The 16877-nt window shown below is 43.3% G+C and overlaps 1 protein-coding gene across 1 annotated transcript in view; it reads left to right on the forward strand.

Annotated features, from left to right (window-relative positions):
- Positions 1 to 6484: 6484 nt before the first annotated feature.
- Positions 6485 to 16877, forward strand: part of MAP3K13 (mitogen-activated protein kinase kinase kinase 13) — a 145483-nt gene continuing 135090 nt past the window's right edge. The window contains exon 1 of the mRNA XM_052000047.1: positions 6485 to 6563. The gene's annotated coding sequence lies outside the window, so the exon portion shown is untranslated. The remainder of the gene's footprint in view (positions 6564 to 16877) is intronic.

Here is a 16877-nt window from a genome sequence, read left to right on the forward strand (position 1 = left end):
CATGGCCAGCGCTCAGGTGCACGGCTTGGGTTTGCTGACTTTAGCAAAAAGTGCTTTTGCAACAAGGGACGCTGATTTGCTGGGATGGGAGGAGGATAAATTCAGAAATGAAGGTGATATGAACACAAAAGGCAGCAACGGCACGTGGTAGAGGGATCTCCCCAAAGCCTGGATGTCCTGATGTCCCCCCGGGGCTCCCCAAGGGTCAGGGACTCCCCGTCCTCTCTGTGGCAAACGCACCGTCCTCTATTGGGCAATTGAAGAGTGGAGATGTTTCCAAATGCAGTCTCCATCTCACAGAAACAGCAGCCTAAAGCAGATTCCCTATTTTCAAGGAGAGTGAAAGGTAAACTGAGGCAGCCAAATCTAAGTGCTTGTGTCCAGATTCCATTTCCTTTGTTCTGTCCTAGGCCTTCTTGCCCGCTGTGAGCTCACACTCCCAGAGGGAGAAGGGGATGGGGTGGGATCCTTTGGCTCTCTCTTTCTGAAATATCCTCACCGAAGGGCTCAAAGCTACAAGATAATTTAGAATTGCGAAGAGGACCCGGCCTGGGCACAGGTCACATAGACAGACAAAGAGGGACAGAGATATGGGGTAGAGTTTAGCCAGAGAGACTCACACATCCTGTTGCTTCTCTAAGAAACCAACAGGGGCTCAGGACTCGGTAGCTTTGGAAGGAGACAGAACCTTGACCAAAGATTGAGGGTGGGAAAGGAGATGAGGTGGCCCAACCTCCCTGCTGCCTCCCCCAAGACAGACCCAGATACCGTCTGCTCAGTCATCAGGGGGAGGAAGGATTGAGGGAGGAGGAACTCTATAAACGAAGAAGCAACTTTTCACCGTTTGCATGAATTCCAGGGGCACAGAAGTGTAACTTGCACAGGGTCACTAGACCTTTGCCCCAGAGTGCTGACACCTGGTGGGAGGAGGAATTAATGTGTAGTTCCTAGAGAGAATGTAGCAATAACTCTAAGTCTACCTGGCCTTAACTCTAACCTATTTGGAGTCTCCAAAGCAATCAGAGCCACAATGGCATTTCCATCTTCACCAAGATAACTGTAACCTCGTACAAGTCATTTAATTCCTTTTTGCCTCAGTTTCCTCACCTGTAAAATGGAGAAAGAAATATTAAACCACTCTAATATCTCTGCCAAGAAAATTCCAAATGGCGTCACAAGGGTGGGACAAGATTAATAAACCACAACAAATCTAACCAACTCACAACTGAATTTGCCCACGGCAAAGTTATCCCTCTGAATGAACTTTTTAGGTTCAAAAGGAAAACTGAAAGAACCAGAGGGTAACTTGATGTCCTCCAAAAAAGGGAGGTGAGTTTTCACGATGGTTGAGGGATTTCAGTATTGACAGAAATGATTATTAATAATTTATAATAACAATTTATCATTTAATAATAGATTATTCATAATTTGGGAAGATCCAGAGTTCCCCCTTTTTCTGTAGTTCTCATTTCAAAGTTCAGTCTCTTGAAGGAGTTGCTAATAATGAGATTGAATTAACTCTCCTCAATCTTGATCATATCCAACCCAATCTTATGAGGAATTGACTCGAAGGCGGGGAAGTCCATCGGGTTTGGATGTTTGGGTGTTTGGGTGACATGATGTCACTCTAAACCCCCTCACTGGAGTGAGTCCATTTCTCATTGTAATATTCATTGGCTCATTAATTGTTAACCAATCAGAGTTGATTGTCACCCTCTGGAGCACCCACTTTTCCAAGGGCCCCCTTGAGGATCTTTAGCTTTCAAGAGTGTCACTGATCTCTTTTATTATCTCTCAAACTTTTTAAATGTTATAGTATGTCAGTTCCACATTTTTGATTGATTTAATAAAATCAACCCTATATCATCTATTTGGTAGCAGAGGCATTTTATTTGGGTCATCGGGAAAACAGGAACTGAATGTTCTCGGGGGAACAATTAATGTCGAGATTTTGAATTGCTTCATGGGTTAACATGTGTGAGCTAGAAATACTGAAATAGAACTGCTCTTTCTAGCACATTGTGTGTGTGTGTGTGTGTGTGTGTGTGTGTGTGTGTGTGTTCAGGCATTTTTCCTTATCTGATTTTTCATGACCCCCAAGTGAGGTTTTCTTAGCAGAGGTACTAGAGTGGTTGGCCATATCCTTCTCGAGCTCATTTTACAGATGAGGAAACTGACGTAAATAGGGTTAAGCAATTTGCTTATGGTCACATAGCCAGTATGTGTCTGAGTCTGGATTTGAACTCAGGAAGAGAAATTCCTCTGACCACCTGCCCAGCACGCTATCTACTGCTCCACCTAGTTGCCCCAGCATTTAGTAGGTACTTAATAAATGCTTGTTGAGTCTCACATCTATCAGATCAATGAAGATGCCAAAAATGGAAAATGGCAATGTTAGAAGGGCTGAGAAAATTCTAGCACACTGTTAGACTGTTGGTGGAGTTGTGACGTGATCTCACCATTCTGAATATATGACTCCCAAATCACTAAACTATTCAGGCCGTTTTATGATAATACTATTCATAATTATTTAATTAATTATTTATAGAGATACTGCTATTAGGCTATTATTGGGGTTAAAGAAAAACGAAAAGCATCCATATATACAAAAATATCTATAGCAAAGAACTAGAAACTGGAGTGTCCATCAATTGAAGAAAAGCTAAACAAATTATGGTTTACTAATTAATCTAATTAATTCTAATTAGGTATTAATTATAATTACTATATATTTATATGATTAAATCTAATTAATTAATCTAATAAAATATTCTTGTACTATAAGAAATAATGAAAAGGATGGCTTCAGAAAAACCTAGAAAGATTTGTATCAACTGATGAGAACCAAGAAAACAATTTCTACTCACAACATAATCAAGACAAAAATAACTTTGAAAAATCTTGTAACTGATCAATGCAATGCCTCTCTGTAAGCCCAGGGGACAGATGAGAAAGTCATGCTTTTCGTGAAATTTAAGAATTTGAAAAAAATTTAAATTGTTGATTGGGATTCCCTGTGTAAATGTACGGGTTAATGTAAAAGTTCCATTCTTGGCAGCATGTTGAAAATGGGATTAAAATTAGTAGGATAGAGAGAAAAAAATTTTGTTGATCGATCAATTGATTAATAGTCTTGGTCTCCAAACACCAGTCCAATATATTCTCTTTATAAGATCTAGAAAGCTGAATTCAGTAATCATGAGTCTGCAGATGAGCCAAAGTCAAAAGCTATTGGCCGATTAGATCTTTTTTCTAGACTGTTAAACATAAATAATCATTACATCACTCATGTCCTTCTGCTTTCTTCTGGCAGGAATATGTAAGTGTATTTCTTTCTATCTGCTTTTTCCTTCTTCCCAACCTTGTGAATGTTGGTTTCTTTTTCTGTTCCTTTTTGACCTTTCAAAAAAAACATCCTCATGTTTCTGTCATTCACAAGGCAAGAAAGTCACAGGTTTTTCTCTCCATTTCGATGTTAGTTATTTTACATGAAGATCCTTGAGTTTGCCTCTGTTCTATGTCAGCTATTTGTATAAAGATTTATGGTAGGAAAATCATTAAATTAGGATAGAGAGGGGGCAGGGTGGCACAGTGAAGCAAGCACCAACTTTGAAGTCAGGAGGACCTGAGTTCAAATCTGATCTCGGACACTTGACACTTCCTAACTGTGTGACTTTGGGCAAGTCACTTAACCCCAATTGCTTCAGCAAAATAAATAAATAAATAAGTAAAAAATAAAAAAAAAAATAAAAGAAAGTCATAGTCCAGATTTGGACTTCCATTGGGCTACCTTCCCAGCTCAGAACTCATGTCTAAGTTCTAAGCGTTCTTCTATGTGTCCACACGTAAAACTATAGTTTGAGAGATCCCAGCAGACACAATTAACTCAAAGCAAAGGTGTTTGTTGAGATCGAATAGTAAGACTCAAAGTTTATAATTAACCTTGGTTTCTTTTCCCACCAATATCTACTGGTATCTACTGGAAGTATGGGCACAAACTTAAAGTACACTGATAGCGAGACATATACATGTGGGAAACATGTGGCATGAAATACTTAAAAAAGAATCAAAGGTAAATGTGGAAATGTTTGGAAGAATTGCACACGGCTAACCTGTATTGGATTACTTGCTGTCTAGGGGAGAGGGCTGGAAGGAAGGAAGGGAGAAAAATTTGGGACACAAGGTTTTGCAAGGGTGAATGCTGAAAATTATCTTTGCATGCATTTTGAAAATAAAAAGCTCTTATTTAAAAAAAAGAATTTAAAAAATCCATTTTAAACGAACATGACTTGTGATGTTTTTCTTCTTTAAAATATAAATAATGGTTCTCTCTGGGAGAAGGCAGGTTTCTTGGGGAGGTTTTCTGGAGGCAGCCTTAGTTTCAGTTAAGAGTAATAATCACCCCAAATGCAGCCAGCTGGTAAAAATACAGACGTTTATTTTCTCCTTCCAAAATAGCCCGGTTAGTTGAGTGCTATCTCTGCTTGGTTCTAAGAACTCTTGCAGCTTTGTCCTTTGCTTCTGCGTCTGCTTTCTTCAACCTCCAGCCAGCACCAAGTTGAATCTGTCTTGTCTCCGAGAGAGGGCTTCTGGCTCTCAATCTCCCATCTCAATCTGTGTCTGTCCCAGAGTGCTCCTCTCTAAGCTAATTCAGCTGAACTCCCTTGACTGGGCTTATATATGATCTCTTCTGAGAGAATGGGATTGTGGGTTTTCTCCCAGAGTGCTCTCTGGCCCTAAGAGCTTCAAGGGAGGTGTGAATTCACAAAGTTACAAAGTTTACTTTGTGACTCTCCCATAGTTGTGAACTCCAATGAATAAAGGTGTGAACACAAGCATTGTTTCCCAGTTCCACTTGATACCTTGTTTCTTCTGGCCCATAACATCTCCTTGTAGGATCAGATCAATGATACCGAACCAGGCTAAATTAGGTAATTATTGTCTCTATCAACTCTAATGACTTAACAGTTTGTAAAGATTCCAACAATGACTAAAGATGATTCCCTCACTAGGAACTGGGTTCAAATCCTACCACAGACACTACCTCTCTGGCACTTGGCAAGTAACATTTCCTCCCCTGTAAAATGAGGATATAACTACTAGTACTTCCTTCCCTGCTTGTTGTGAGGATCTAATGGGATAATGTATTTGAGCTTAAAGCTCTTGGAGTGATTTTGCAATCGCAAAGTGATCCCCCTTTGGCAGGAGCGGCTGGGTGGCTCGGTGGATAGAGTGCTGGGCTTGGAGGCAGGACGATTCATCTTCATGCCTTAAAATCTGGCCTCAGCGAGGCTGTCTGACCCTGGGCAAGTCACTTACCCTGTTCGCCTCAGTTTCCTCATGTGTAAAGTGGACCGAAGAAGGCAATAGTAAACCCCTCCAGCAGCTTTACCGGGACAACCCCAAATGGCGTCACAGAGTCGGACACTGAAATGACTGAGCAATCACAAAGGGATCCCACGGGCTGGGAAAGAAACAGGAAATACTGAGAACCACAAAGCAGGGGAGCAGGGGATTCAATGATCTCTAAGGTTCCTTCAGAAGGATTCCCAGAGGCTGTTGGAATAGAAGACACTTTGGACCCGGCAGGCGGAAGTGCTGCCATCTTGTGGCTACTACTGGTTACTGCCACAAGTTACCATTCGTTTTAATTGAAAGTTGATCATTTGTTTTAGATGAAAGGAATTGAGAGATGAGCTACCCAAGCTAATGATTTTTATTTTTAACGGTCCTGGATGGACTGGACGGCGTCCGGACTCCTAACTATGTAATCCCGGGAGTTTGTGAGTAAGAGATTCTGTGATTCTGTAGAAAAAGGCCTCTCATTTCACAATCAGCAATTATTAAGTGCCAACTATGTACCGCACCGTGGGGACCCGGAGAAAGGAGCGAACGGTCCGGTCCCTGCCCTCTGAAAACCTCTAGTCTGATAAGGAAGACCACGTGCAAACTAGACAGGCAGACAAGTGTGTGCTGAAGATGCTCTGACTGACAGTTTGTGATGAGAGGATTTCTGAGAAATTCTCATTCCGCGATTAGCGATCCGAAGATTCTGTGGAAGGATCCGGGATTCCATGGGATTCGGGGATTTTGATTCAGATTCTCGGGTTCTGTGGTTTGCTGTTGTCCCAGCGTGGCTGTCAATGCCTGGATACAGTAAGTGCTTAATAGATTCAACTCTGGCATTTCCTTCTCCAGCTCATTTTACAAATGAGGAAACTTGTCCGGGATCATACAACTACTAAGTGTCTGTGGTATGCCTGATTCCAGATACAGCGCCCTAACCATTGTGCCACCTAGCGGCCTTTTAAAAACATAATTGAAGGGACCAGAAGGGGCGGGGCCAACCGAGTCAGCGTGGCCTCAGACTCAAAAGCTCCCGGGGCAATGGAGCATTTGGCGCGTGCGCAGTGTGCGGACCGCCATGGCGAAGGGCACTTGAGGGCTTGGGGGCGTGTCCGGAAGTGACATATAGGACGTGACGCGCGCGGCGGCGGTCAAGGCGGCCGGGGGCGGGGCTCGCTCGGTCCGGCGCCCGGCCCGGGACGGGACAGCTGTGACAGGTAACGGCTGGAGGAGGCGGCAGTCCCGGCGTGGGGACCCGCGGGGCGCGGGGAGGCTCGCGGAGGGTGGACGTGGCCCCTTCGGGCCAGGCCGTGGCCGCTGACGCTCGCCCAAGAGCCTTTATGAGGCGCCTACTGTGTGCCCAGAGGGCACGGGGGAGAAGGTGGGGAGGGTGGAGGCTCGGTAATCTCCCTCCCTTCATACACAAATGGGAAAACGAGGCGCGGAGCCGTCGGGCCGGGCACAGAGCTGGAACTTGGGAGAGCCTCGGAGGCCAAGCAGGGCAGCCTCCTTTTTGTACAGAAGGGAGCTGAGCCCGGAGAACCAGGGCAGGCTGGCACCCGAGGGACCCCCGGGTTCGGAAGAAGCTACTCCTTAAGCCCCCGAAGAGGAGGGGCCGGGCCGGGGAGAGAACTGTAGTTAGAGACCGCCTGGGGTCTGTGTGAACCTGTGGGCCCCCCGGGAGATGTTGGTGCAGTAGCCCCCGCGGTGCCCCCATTCCACAGAGAGGAACGCGGAGCCTCCGAGGGGTCAGGATGGGGCGGAGACTGGACCAAGGTCATCCCGTGAACCCCCTTCCGTGCCCTTTGGCCCTTTGTGACCCGTGTCCTGTCTACTCAAGGTGCACTTTTCTGCCTCATTGACTGACTGTTGCCCTTTTTCTGGGCCGAGCCGCCCATCGGTTGTTCCTGCTACTTGCCCCGATCGGGGGGGTCCTTTTCTTTCTTCCTTCGGGTGAAACAATGTAGCCTTTCTGTAGCGCCCCGGCCCTCTGCGGTGCAGGGAAGGACCCCGTTCATCCAGGCCCTTTTAAACTGCTTTCCGAGTGCGCTAAACAGACGTCTCCACAGCCCGGTTCTGTTTCATCCTATCTTTTTGTGTCATGAAAAATTATAAAACGTTTTAAAGTAAGAGGTGTTAGCTGCTCAGAGAAAGCCCAAGAGGAGGGACAGCTGGGGGTGTCCCTGAGGGAGCATCGCCCCAGGAAGGGCACTGACCCCAAGCTTGGGTGTGAGGGGAAGCGCCTGCACCGGGTCTCATTCCCGGTTCTAAGAGTTCAGAATCTTGTCATAAGGTGGGGGAAGGACAACTTTTTCAATATGGAGGAAACTGGTGAACCCTATTGTTGTGTGTTTAAATTTAGAATCTCAAATGTTAAAAATGGGGAAAAGGCAAAATGTGGATGCAGAATTTCAGACATCCAAATTAAATCTGCAGGCCCCTAATTCTCTTTTGTAGTTTGCAGAAATTAGAAGGGTTCCCAACTTGTTTTAGATCTGGGGGCTTTTACTCAGCTTTGTATGATTCCCGGAAGTATTTCTCCTGAGTTCTCTTGGCTGCTTTTAGCATTGGTTGTCAGGAGGGCCAGCCGCATAGAGGCCATAAACAGACAAGGTCCACCGAGTCCTTTGAAGACTTTGAATGGGACCAGCTGCTCCCCAAGAGTAGGCAGGGTTTGGGTTCAAGTGCAGTGATTATTGAGGTCAACTGAGTCTGGAGAGGGAAAGGTTTTGTCATTTGTGCTTCAGGCTTCAACTTCAAGAGTTTTCCTACATCTGTTTTTTAACCACTTAGGATGCTGGGAAATGTTGGAGGCTTTTCCAGAGAAAGTAAAGCTAGAAATTCAAAATGAAATTGAAAGCACCTCCACATCCCCCCCCCCCTTTTATAATACCTTTATTTTCTTTTGTATCTACTTAGAACCCTCTTCTCAGGAATGGAAGCTCTCTGAACACAGGGATCGTTTCTTCTTGTCTCTATTTCCTGGTGCTCAATTGTTGAGCTGCCTGATTTTGCCAGTTACCGTAGTCTCCTGTATGATGCACCCTCATGCCAGTTTGATGTGATGATAGCAACCCCATCAATAAAGCTCATTCCCAGAAGTCAGCATGATTCCTGGGAGGGTAGTGACACTCTTGAGCTTTTCAGTTTTGCAGAGCTGGGGACTGGAGCATGGACTTAATTGGAAGAATTAAGATTGAAATCCTTAAGGCAAAGAAAAATAAGAAGCATTCCATGGTAATGCTCCATCCCAGCTCTGTGGCTCTGGTGCAGAGCAGCCTCAGGTGAGCCTTGTCATCAAGTGGGGTCATCTTTGGAAAAGGTCAGGCTGTACTTTTCCAAGCTCCCCTTTTCAGCACCATCATTTGAAGAGATTGTTGTGAGAATCATGCTAGAAACATCACTCCTCCCTTGTCACATTGAGGTGTGGAGTGAAAGGGCCTGTTGTCAAATCCTGGCTTGGCCACAAACTCATTAGGATCTTGGGAAACCACTGAATTTCTCTGAGCCTCAGTTTCCTCATCTGTCAAATGGGGAGGAGGGGGTAAATTTGATCTCTGAAGACACGAGACACCTCCCAGCTCCAAACCTAATGATCTAGAAGAGGTATCATAAGGGCTCATGTGCATTTATGTGTTCATTCTTAAGATAGCCTTGACAGGAAAGAGGTCAATCCTCAGCTCACCGAACAAATAATGGTTCAAGGCATATTGCATGCAAGACAGTCTGTAAGACCAGGGTGTTTATCATCTGCAGGGGGTCCGTGAAGCCAGTGGCTGCAATTCGAGGCAGAAGGTTGTAAGCATTCTTACAGAGGAGGCAAGCATCCAGAGAAAGTATTATCAGAAGTTTTGGGAGGAGATGACACTTCTAGCTTAAGAGAGCTTGAGGATGGAAGAAAGACATGGAAAGCTTCCTGGAAGAGCCGACGCCTGAGCTGGAGCTCAAAGAAAGGGCTTTCAGCAGGGGCAGATGGGCAGATGTCTTCTCACAGGCAGAAGGTGTCACATCAACAGGCACAAAGGTGGAAAAGAGTAAGGCAGGAGTGGGGCGTGACCGTGGCATCAGGTCCACAAATTGGGGAGTAGTGTGAGAGAAATCTGGAAAGATGGCCACTGGAGCCAAATTGTGGCAGGGGCATCAGAAGTTATTTGGCAGACAGCTGGTACCAAAGGATGACCTGATTGGGATGTGGAGTAGGGTCGTTTTCATAGCAGTGGTTGAAGGATGGATTGATTGGGGAGAGGTCAGGAACAATGAAGAGCTTTATCATAATAGTCCAGAAGCTTGAGTCTCCGAACTCTGAGGGGTGGTACAAATGGGAGGACCATTATGAGACAGCAACGGGACTGAAGCTGAGGAGGGGAGTGAAAGTGCCTAGTGAAAGTGGAGAGGGAGGTTTTGATCTTGGCTGATTGGGAAGATGGAGCTTGGAGCAGCTCTAGTGTATTGGGCATTGGGAAGAGAATGGGAGTTTGGTTTGGGACACTCTGGACTTGTGGAAGTGGAGGTGTCGTGGGAGGTGTCCAGCAGCAGTTGTGGGAAGGCTGGGGGCTAGAGATGCAGCCCTAAAAGTCTCCCCAGTAGAGATGGTAAAAAGCATCTCTAAGGTTCACTTAACACTTCCTGGCTGTGTAACCTGATTGGTTGGATTAAGTGAGGCGGAGCATCATCTCTTCTTCTGGGAAGTTAGGAGGAAAAAGGTGAGGGAGACAGATGAGCTCAGAAATTGAGGACAGGGGGCAGCTAGGTGGCTAAGTGGATAGAGCACCAGCCCTGAAGTCAGGAGGACCCGAGTTCAAATCTGACCTCAGACACTTAATACGTCCTAGCTGTGTGACCCTGGGCAAGTCACTTAACCCCAATTGCTTCAGCCAAAAAAAAAAAAAAGGAAATTGAGGACAAAGGATTACTGGACAGAGATTAAAGCTGACTGGGAGCAGATGAACAAAGTGGCATCAGCAAGAAGACAAGAGGGATGGAATCAAGGGCATTCATGGAGGGAGGGTCATCTTGTCAGGAGGCAGGAGAGGAGGGGATGGGACATAGGTTTAGAAGGAGCAGAGTAGAGGGAGCCCAGTAAATATTTGGTGAATGGAAACCTTGAATGAATGATGATAGTGTTCTACCTACTGCATGGTACAAGATTAGGTTAATGTCCAGCCCATGTCCCTTGAGGCCTTATAACCGTACCAAAGATAAAGTAGAATATGAAAATGTCATATCGGAAGAATTCATAAGTGGCTCCATGAGGACAGAGAGGTTTAAAAAAGCAAAGAGGGAGTGGAGGTCATTCCCTCTTAGCCTTATCTCAAGGCAGGGTCATGTGAAAGGGAAAGAGAAGCAAAGATGCTTTACCACAGTCACTGTAGAGAAGAGGAGATGGGGAATGAGGAAGAAATGAAGGGTCCAAAGACAACAGTGGAAGCTCCCCTGAGAGGAAGGAGCATAAATCTGAGGATTTGGTCAGAAAAGCTGCAGGATTTTTCCTAGCTGTGTTTGGCAGTTCTGGAGAGGAAGTAAAAAAGATAGATGGAGAATTAGCCAGAGGAGGGAGTAAAGGAGCCAGGGAAGGCTAGTCCACATGAGTGGGGAGTCAGGAAGGTTAAAATTATTGTTGAAATGGCCACCTATTGGTCTTCAGGAGCTTAGAAGCAGAGCAGTTTTGAGTGATTATGAAGTCTAAGGTGTGGCCATCTTGGGGAATGGTGATGGAAACTCTAGGACTCTCCCAGTGCTTTTGCACTTTTGCACACAGTGCTTATTGACTTATTGAACTAAATGCACAACTTTTCCTGATCCTACCACAGGAACAAGTTCTGGGAACTTCTGACAGTCCAAAGTCTAGGAAGTTCTTGATTTGCCTTGCCCCTCTTGGACTAGATGGCTAGAGCCTGGAGCTATTCTCCGCTGTGATCATCCTACACTCTTCAGCCAAAGACAAAAAGTGGAGCTTAGGCTTTCCTGGCATTTGGGACAAAGCTCAGTCCCACTTCTTCTGCTGACCTGGCAAACTCTCCTCTTCTTCCCTAAAGCTGATAAGATTTCCTTCCTTCTCTTTCCCCTTAACCAGCCAGACCCCAAAGAGCACACAACTCCCCATCCCAACTTAACCCAGACCAAAGCTTTCTGATGGAACAATCCCAGTTCACATCCAGAGTCCCTCACTATATATCCTGTAAGAGAAAAAAGAATAAAAGATCAAAATAACTCAACAGAAATCCAATAAAAAATAACTCAATTAAAAAAAAAACTCGGGGTTTATAGTAGGAGCTTAATAATGCTTGTTGATTTAATCATTGCAAAAGGCATAATTAGATTAAAATTAAGAGGATTAAGATTTGTCAGGCCACTACAGGTTTTAAAAAAACCAACTATGGTATCATTAATGACATCTGATAAAATAGAATTTAAATTACCCAAAAAATTGGAGACAAGATGTATAAAGGTATATGTGTATAGAAACAGAAATATATACATACATACATGTGTATGACAGTTCTCAATTGGTATATACCAAGCAGTTCAATAGTTTAAAAGATATTAACTGGAAATAAATTATAATAGTAAAAGGGGCCTTAGCTCTCCTTTATAGAATGGGATAAAATAATAGGATTGATGGTAAACAGATTTGAATGACTTGTTGAATAAATATTACAGTAATAAAGGAGAAATCATGATCTAAAAGAGGTAAAAAATATTGTTAGAAGAACAGCGAAGGTAGCACAATGGATAGAGTACCAGCCCTGAAGTCTGGAAGGACCTGAGTTCTGGGCAAGTCACTTAATCCCAATTGCCTTAGGAAAAAAAAAAAAAAAGAATTATTATTAGGAAATATTCCTCACAAATGCCAAAAAAAAAAAAAAAATCAAGAGTGTAAAGGAAATAGATTAGCAACAAAAATATAAATTGAGCAAACTGATGTGATAGAAATTTAATATCTAATAGACTAGTCTTCAAGAAAGAAATAAGACCAATCCTCATAGAATTATCAGAAAAGCAGCTGACCCTGCTAGATCCATAGCAGAACTAATTCAGGCTTTTCAAGAATAATCTTTTGTTATATTAATTATTCACAAAGAATACAATCTTGTAATATTTTTAATTTACTAAATTGAAGGCATTATTAGGTACAAGATAGATATACTTTTTAAAGTTCCACAAAATAATATAATTAAAAAATAACATTGGATAAAATACAAGTAAAAAAAGCAAAACAAAATGTCATCTAATAGCTGTTTAAAAATCAAAGTAATTTTAAATTTAGAGTGATTAAAGGATATCATTTACAAAAGGGAAATACATGGTTAATCGCTTAAAAAATTATCCTCACTAATAGTCAAATTTAAACAAGTGAGAGTAACACATAATCAGTCAATAAATATTAAATGCCTATTATGTGCCAGGCATGGTGTTAAGTTCCTATCAAATTGGAAAAAAATAAAGCAAAGGAATAAAACTGAATACTGGTGGAGTTTAAGAACAAGGGGTACCACTCATTGCTGGTAAACTTGCTAATGTGAATCTTTTTGGAGAACATTTTTACAATGCAGAGTTAAAATGACAAAAATAACTTTTATCTCATTTTAATTCAACCTACAGGAAAAATTATAAATTCACAGATTTAGATGTGAAAGGGACCTTAAAAGTCACTTGTCCGTTTTCCTAATTTTATAGATGAAGAACTGAAGCTAAATAAGGTTATGTATCTTGCCCATATGAGGTCAAACCATTGAACCCATTAAATTCTAGTGTTGGGAATATTCCCTGAAATTGTTATCAAAACCAAAGAACATTCTTACATATTAATAACTGGAAACCATAAAAGTATCCAACAGTAAAGGAATAGACAAATTGTAGTGGAAAACTATGATGCTAAGATGGACAAGTCTGATAAATTCAAAGAAATCTGGAAAGTTTTTTATGAGAGCAACCCAGAGAATGAAGGACATACTATTCTCTCTGGACACATGGTATGAGGAGCCATGGTTGCTATTGTCCTGCGTGGGCCATGTTGAAGCCACTCGTTTTCCCCTGGTGATGTTCTGTATTCCAGAAAAGAGGAAGAGTCCAGAGCAAGAAGCTGTGAATGTGGCTGTTTAAATATTTTGATAACTCTTTCAATATGATTGGTGTCCTTTGATATCATCTGTATTTTGTTTACTGTACTTTAAAGCATACTGTTGAGAAGGTGTCCCGGGGCCCAAAGCTCTCCTAGTCTAGAGCTCGTCCTTGTGGATAGTAAATTGCCCTCAGCCCATAGCAGGACTCATCAAAGGTTGAGACGTGCAACACGGTGCGGGTTACTTCTGCGATGAAACTTGTTCTTGTGATCAGCTGGAATTTTGCTGGAGTTCCTGAAGCACATCAGTGAAAAGGCCTCGGTCCGATATCCCTGTTCTGCATCTGGTCACCCCAGGACTGGCTGCCAAGCTCTTAGTGCTAGCAGTGGCTTACCTTTATGCAGTGCTTGCTCTGCGAGGCTGGTGCTGTAAGCCCTTTACAGCGATTATCTCATTTGTGTTGGAGACAGTTACGTTATTTATACAGCTTTTTAGCTTGGGATTTTTTTGAGGGGGAGATTGGATCAAGAACTGTTTGATTAGGCCTCAGTAACTAAGAAAATACCTGACGGAATTGTGTGTGTGTGTGTGTGTGTGTGTGTGTGTGTGTGTGTTTTAATCTTACAAGGATCTGTTATCTTGGGGAAAGTGGAGAAGGGTGGTCACTGTGACATAAGTATCATAAATGATTTAGAGAAAGAAACTTTAATTTTCTGGGGGAGGGGAGAATGACCACCAAAAACACCCTCTCCACCTTAAAAAAAAAGGCAAAAACCCTTGTGTCTAGATTAAGTTTTTATTAAAATCTGTGTTCAAGATAACACCAGGGTCATTAGAGTATCTTTGAATTAATCCTCTTCATGTAGAAAGCTCCTTATACCCATCTAAGGTAAGAGGATTAGTTAGGGAAGGTTCCCATCGATAATATAAGAGTATCACAGATTGAGAGCTGGGAGGGACTTTTGTCAGTCAGAAAACATTTCTTAAGCATCTCCTCTGGGCCAGGCACTGGGGACTCGAATGTGACATGTCTTCCAAGTGGAGCGGCTAGGTGAGACTTGGGATGTTCCAAGCTGAGCTCTCTCCTTAAAAGGGGGTTCCCAGGGACTGAAGGTATTGATGAGGTTGAGGCCCAAGGCTGGTGGGATCTTATCACGTCCAATACCTTCATTTTATAAAGAGAAAATCACTCAGAAATCCAGTCAGGGCAAATAGGGGGTGCGACAGTAGGTCCTGAAGTTGGAAGGACTGAGTTCAATATACTTGCTACTTGTGGGATCCTGGGCAAGTGACTTAACCCCGATTGCTTCCAAAAAGAGAGAGTGTCACTTCCCCAAGGACAGTAAGTGCTCCTCCACGCTGCCTCCAGCTGCAGACGGTGCAGTCTGCTGTTGTCATAGCATCATTTAATTGGAAGGAACTATCATCAGCAGAACTTCCTAAATTTGGTCCCCTTCAATTACACACTTAAGCCTTGGGTAGATTGATGCTTCCTGTTTACATCAATGATTATTGTGAACGCTCAAACTACGTGAATTTGTGTCATCTTTGTGTTGGACTCCTTTAGAACAGAGGGTTCGAGCTCATTTTGATGGATTCCTTCTTTGGCTTGTAATTTGTGCTCAGGAAGCCCGGGAAAATGTTTACATGGCTTTATTATTTTTATGGAGAACAACTCCCTGCAGATTAAAGCAAGATAATTTTATTGAGACAGTTAGTGGCTGCATGACCTTTGGCACTTTTGCCTCTCTCAGTTTCCTTTTCTGTAAAAGGAAGAATAGCACCTACCTGGTAGGATTATTGGAAAGATCAAATAAGATAATATTTATAAAGTGCTAAATCTTAAAGCACTATGTAAATACTATTTATCATTATTATGATGATGATTAGAGAAAAGAAAAACAATAGTTTAAAAAAAAAAACTTTTCCAAAGAGCTATAATCATAGCTGATGTTTACATGGTAATTTAAGGTTTGCAAAGTGCTTTTAAACACACTCTCATGTAATGTTCCCAGCAGTTCTCCAGGCTTTTTTATCTCCATTTTATAAGTGAGGAAACAACTCACCCCCATCCCTGTTCACATCCTGGGTCTCCCAGCCCCGTTACAAACCCCAACATCCCCGGGCTCCAGGAAGTAGCAAATCATGAACTGTGAGCATTTCCATATGGGGAAGAGAAGGGATTACTGAGCATGGGACGTGCAGCCTGCTTTAAAATCGATGGATGCCCAATATGAGGGCACCAGCATTGTCCAGCAAGCCCCACGCTCTGCTGTCCCCCCTTGTCTCTCAGCCAGCTCACCTGCAGTTCCCAGGGTTCCCACTAGGTGTCACCAAGGCCGACCTTTTGGTTTCTCCTTCACCTCCAGATTGCTCCCAGCTCTTGTCTAACCTGGGCAGCAGCCCTTGGAGGGCCCGGACAGTGCCCCGCCAGCTGCTCTCCGTCTTGGCCATCCCCGCTGTCCTTTGGCTCCTCAAATCTTCTGTTGAGATGTTTCCTGCCATAGAAAAGAAGCCTTTAAAAGCAATCATCCTCCCTCCATGCATCATAGTTTAATAATGCAGTACCAGACCAGGACTTTCCTCTTTTCCAGACATTGGTCTCCCAAGATCCTGCCCAGGGAAAAAAGTCTTGTATTTCTTCAATTCAAGAACCTCCCTGCCATGGGCTCCAGGTTTGCCCGTGGTTCCTAATGTTGACTTCTCAGTCTGACAAATGACTCCCAACTTAGGTCAGCAATCACTGCCGGTTATCAGCTCCCCCTAAGTCAGAGGGCAGAAGGGGAAGCCCGGTTACCAAAGGAAAGAAGGGAGGAGGCAGAACATTGTCGGATGAGGAATTATGCAGAGGCACAGGCATGAGCGTGGTGTGTGGTGTTAAGGGGCTGCACATGCGCCCAAATAGCTGGATAGAGTTTGTGGAGGGGATTAAAGTGGAACAAGAGACTGGATTATTTTGTTGTTGTTCATTTCCGTCATGTCTGACTCTATGACCTCATTTGGGGTTTTCTGAGCAGAGATACCGGAGTGGTTTGCCTTTTCCTTCTCCAGCTCCTTTTACAGATGAGGAAACTGAGGCAAAGAGGATTAGGTGACTTGCCCAGGGTTTGTTTGAGGGCTTTAATATGGATAAAAGATAAAAGAAGTAGGTACTATTATTCCCATTTTACAGATGAGCATCAGAGGGGAGATATAGAATAACACAGCAAAATACATGTCTGAGCCATAATGTTTTTAAATTTAATGTCAGTATTTTATTTTCTCCAAATTACATGTAAAAACAATTTTCAGCATTTTCTTTGTCAATTTTGAGAGACAAATTCCCTCCCTTCCTTCCCTACTCCCTTCATTGAGAAGGCAAGCACTTTTATATAGGTTATACATGTGTAATCATGCAAAACATGTTTCCCTATTAGTCATGTGTAAAAGAAACCACAGACCCCCCCAAAAAAAAACCCTAAAAAATGA

Source organism: Antechinus flavipes, chromosome 4 (assembly GCF_016432865.1).
Source record: "Antechinus flavipes isolate AdamAnt ecotype Samford, QLD, Australia chromosome 4, AdamAnt_v2, whole genome shotgun sequence".
Taxonomy (NCBI): Eukaryota; Metazoa; Chordata; class Mammalia; order Dasyuromorphia; family Dasyuridae; genus Antechinus; species Antechinus flavipes.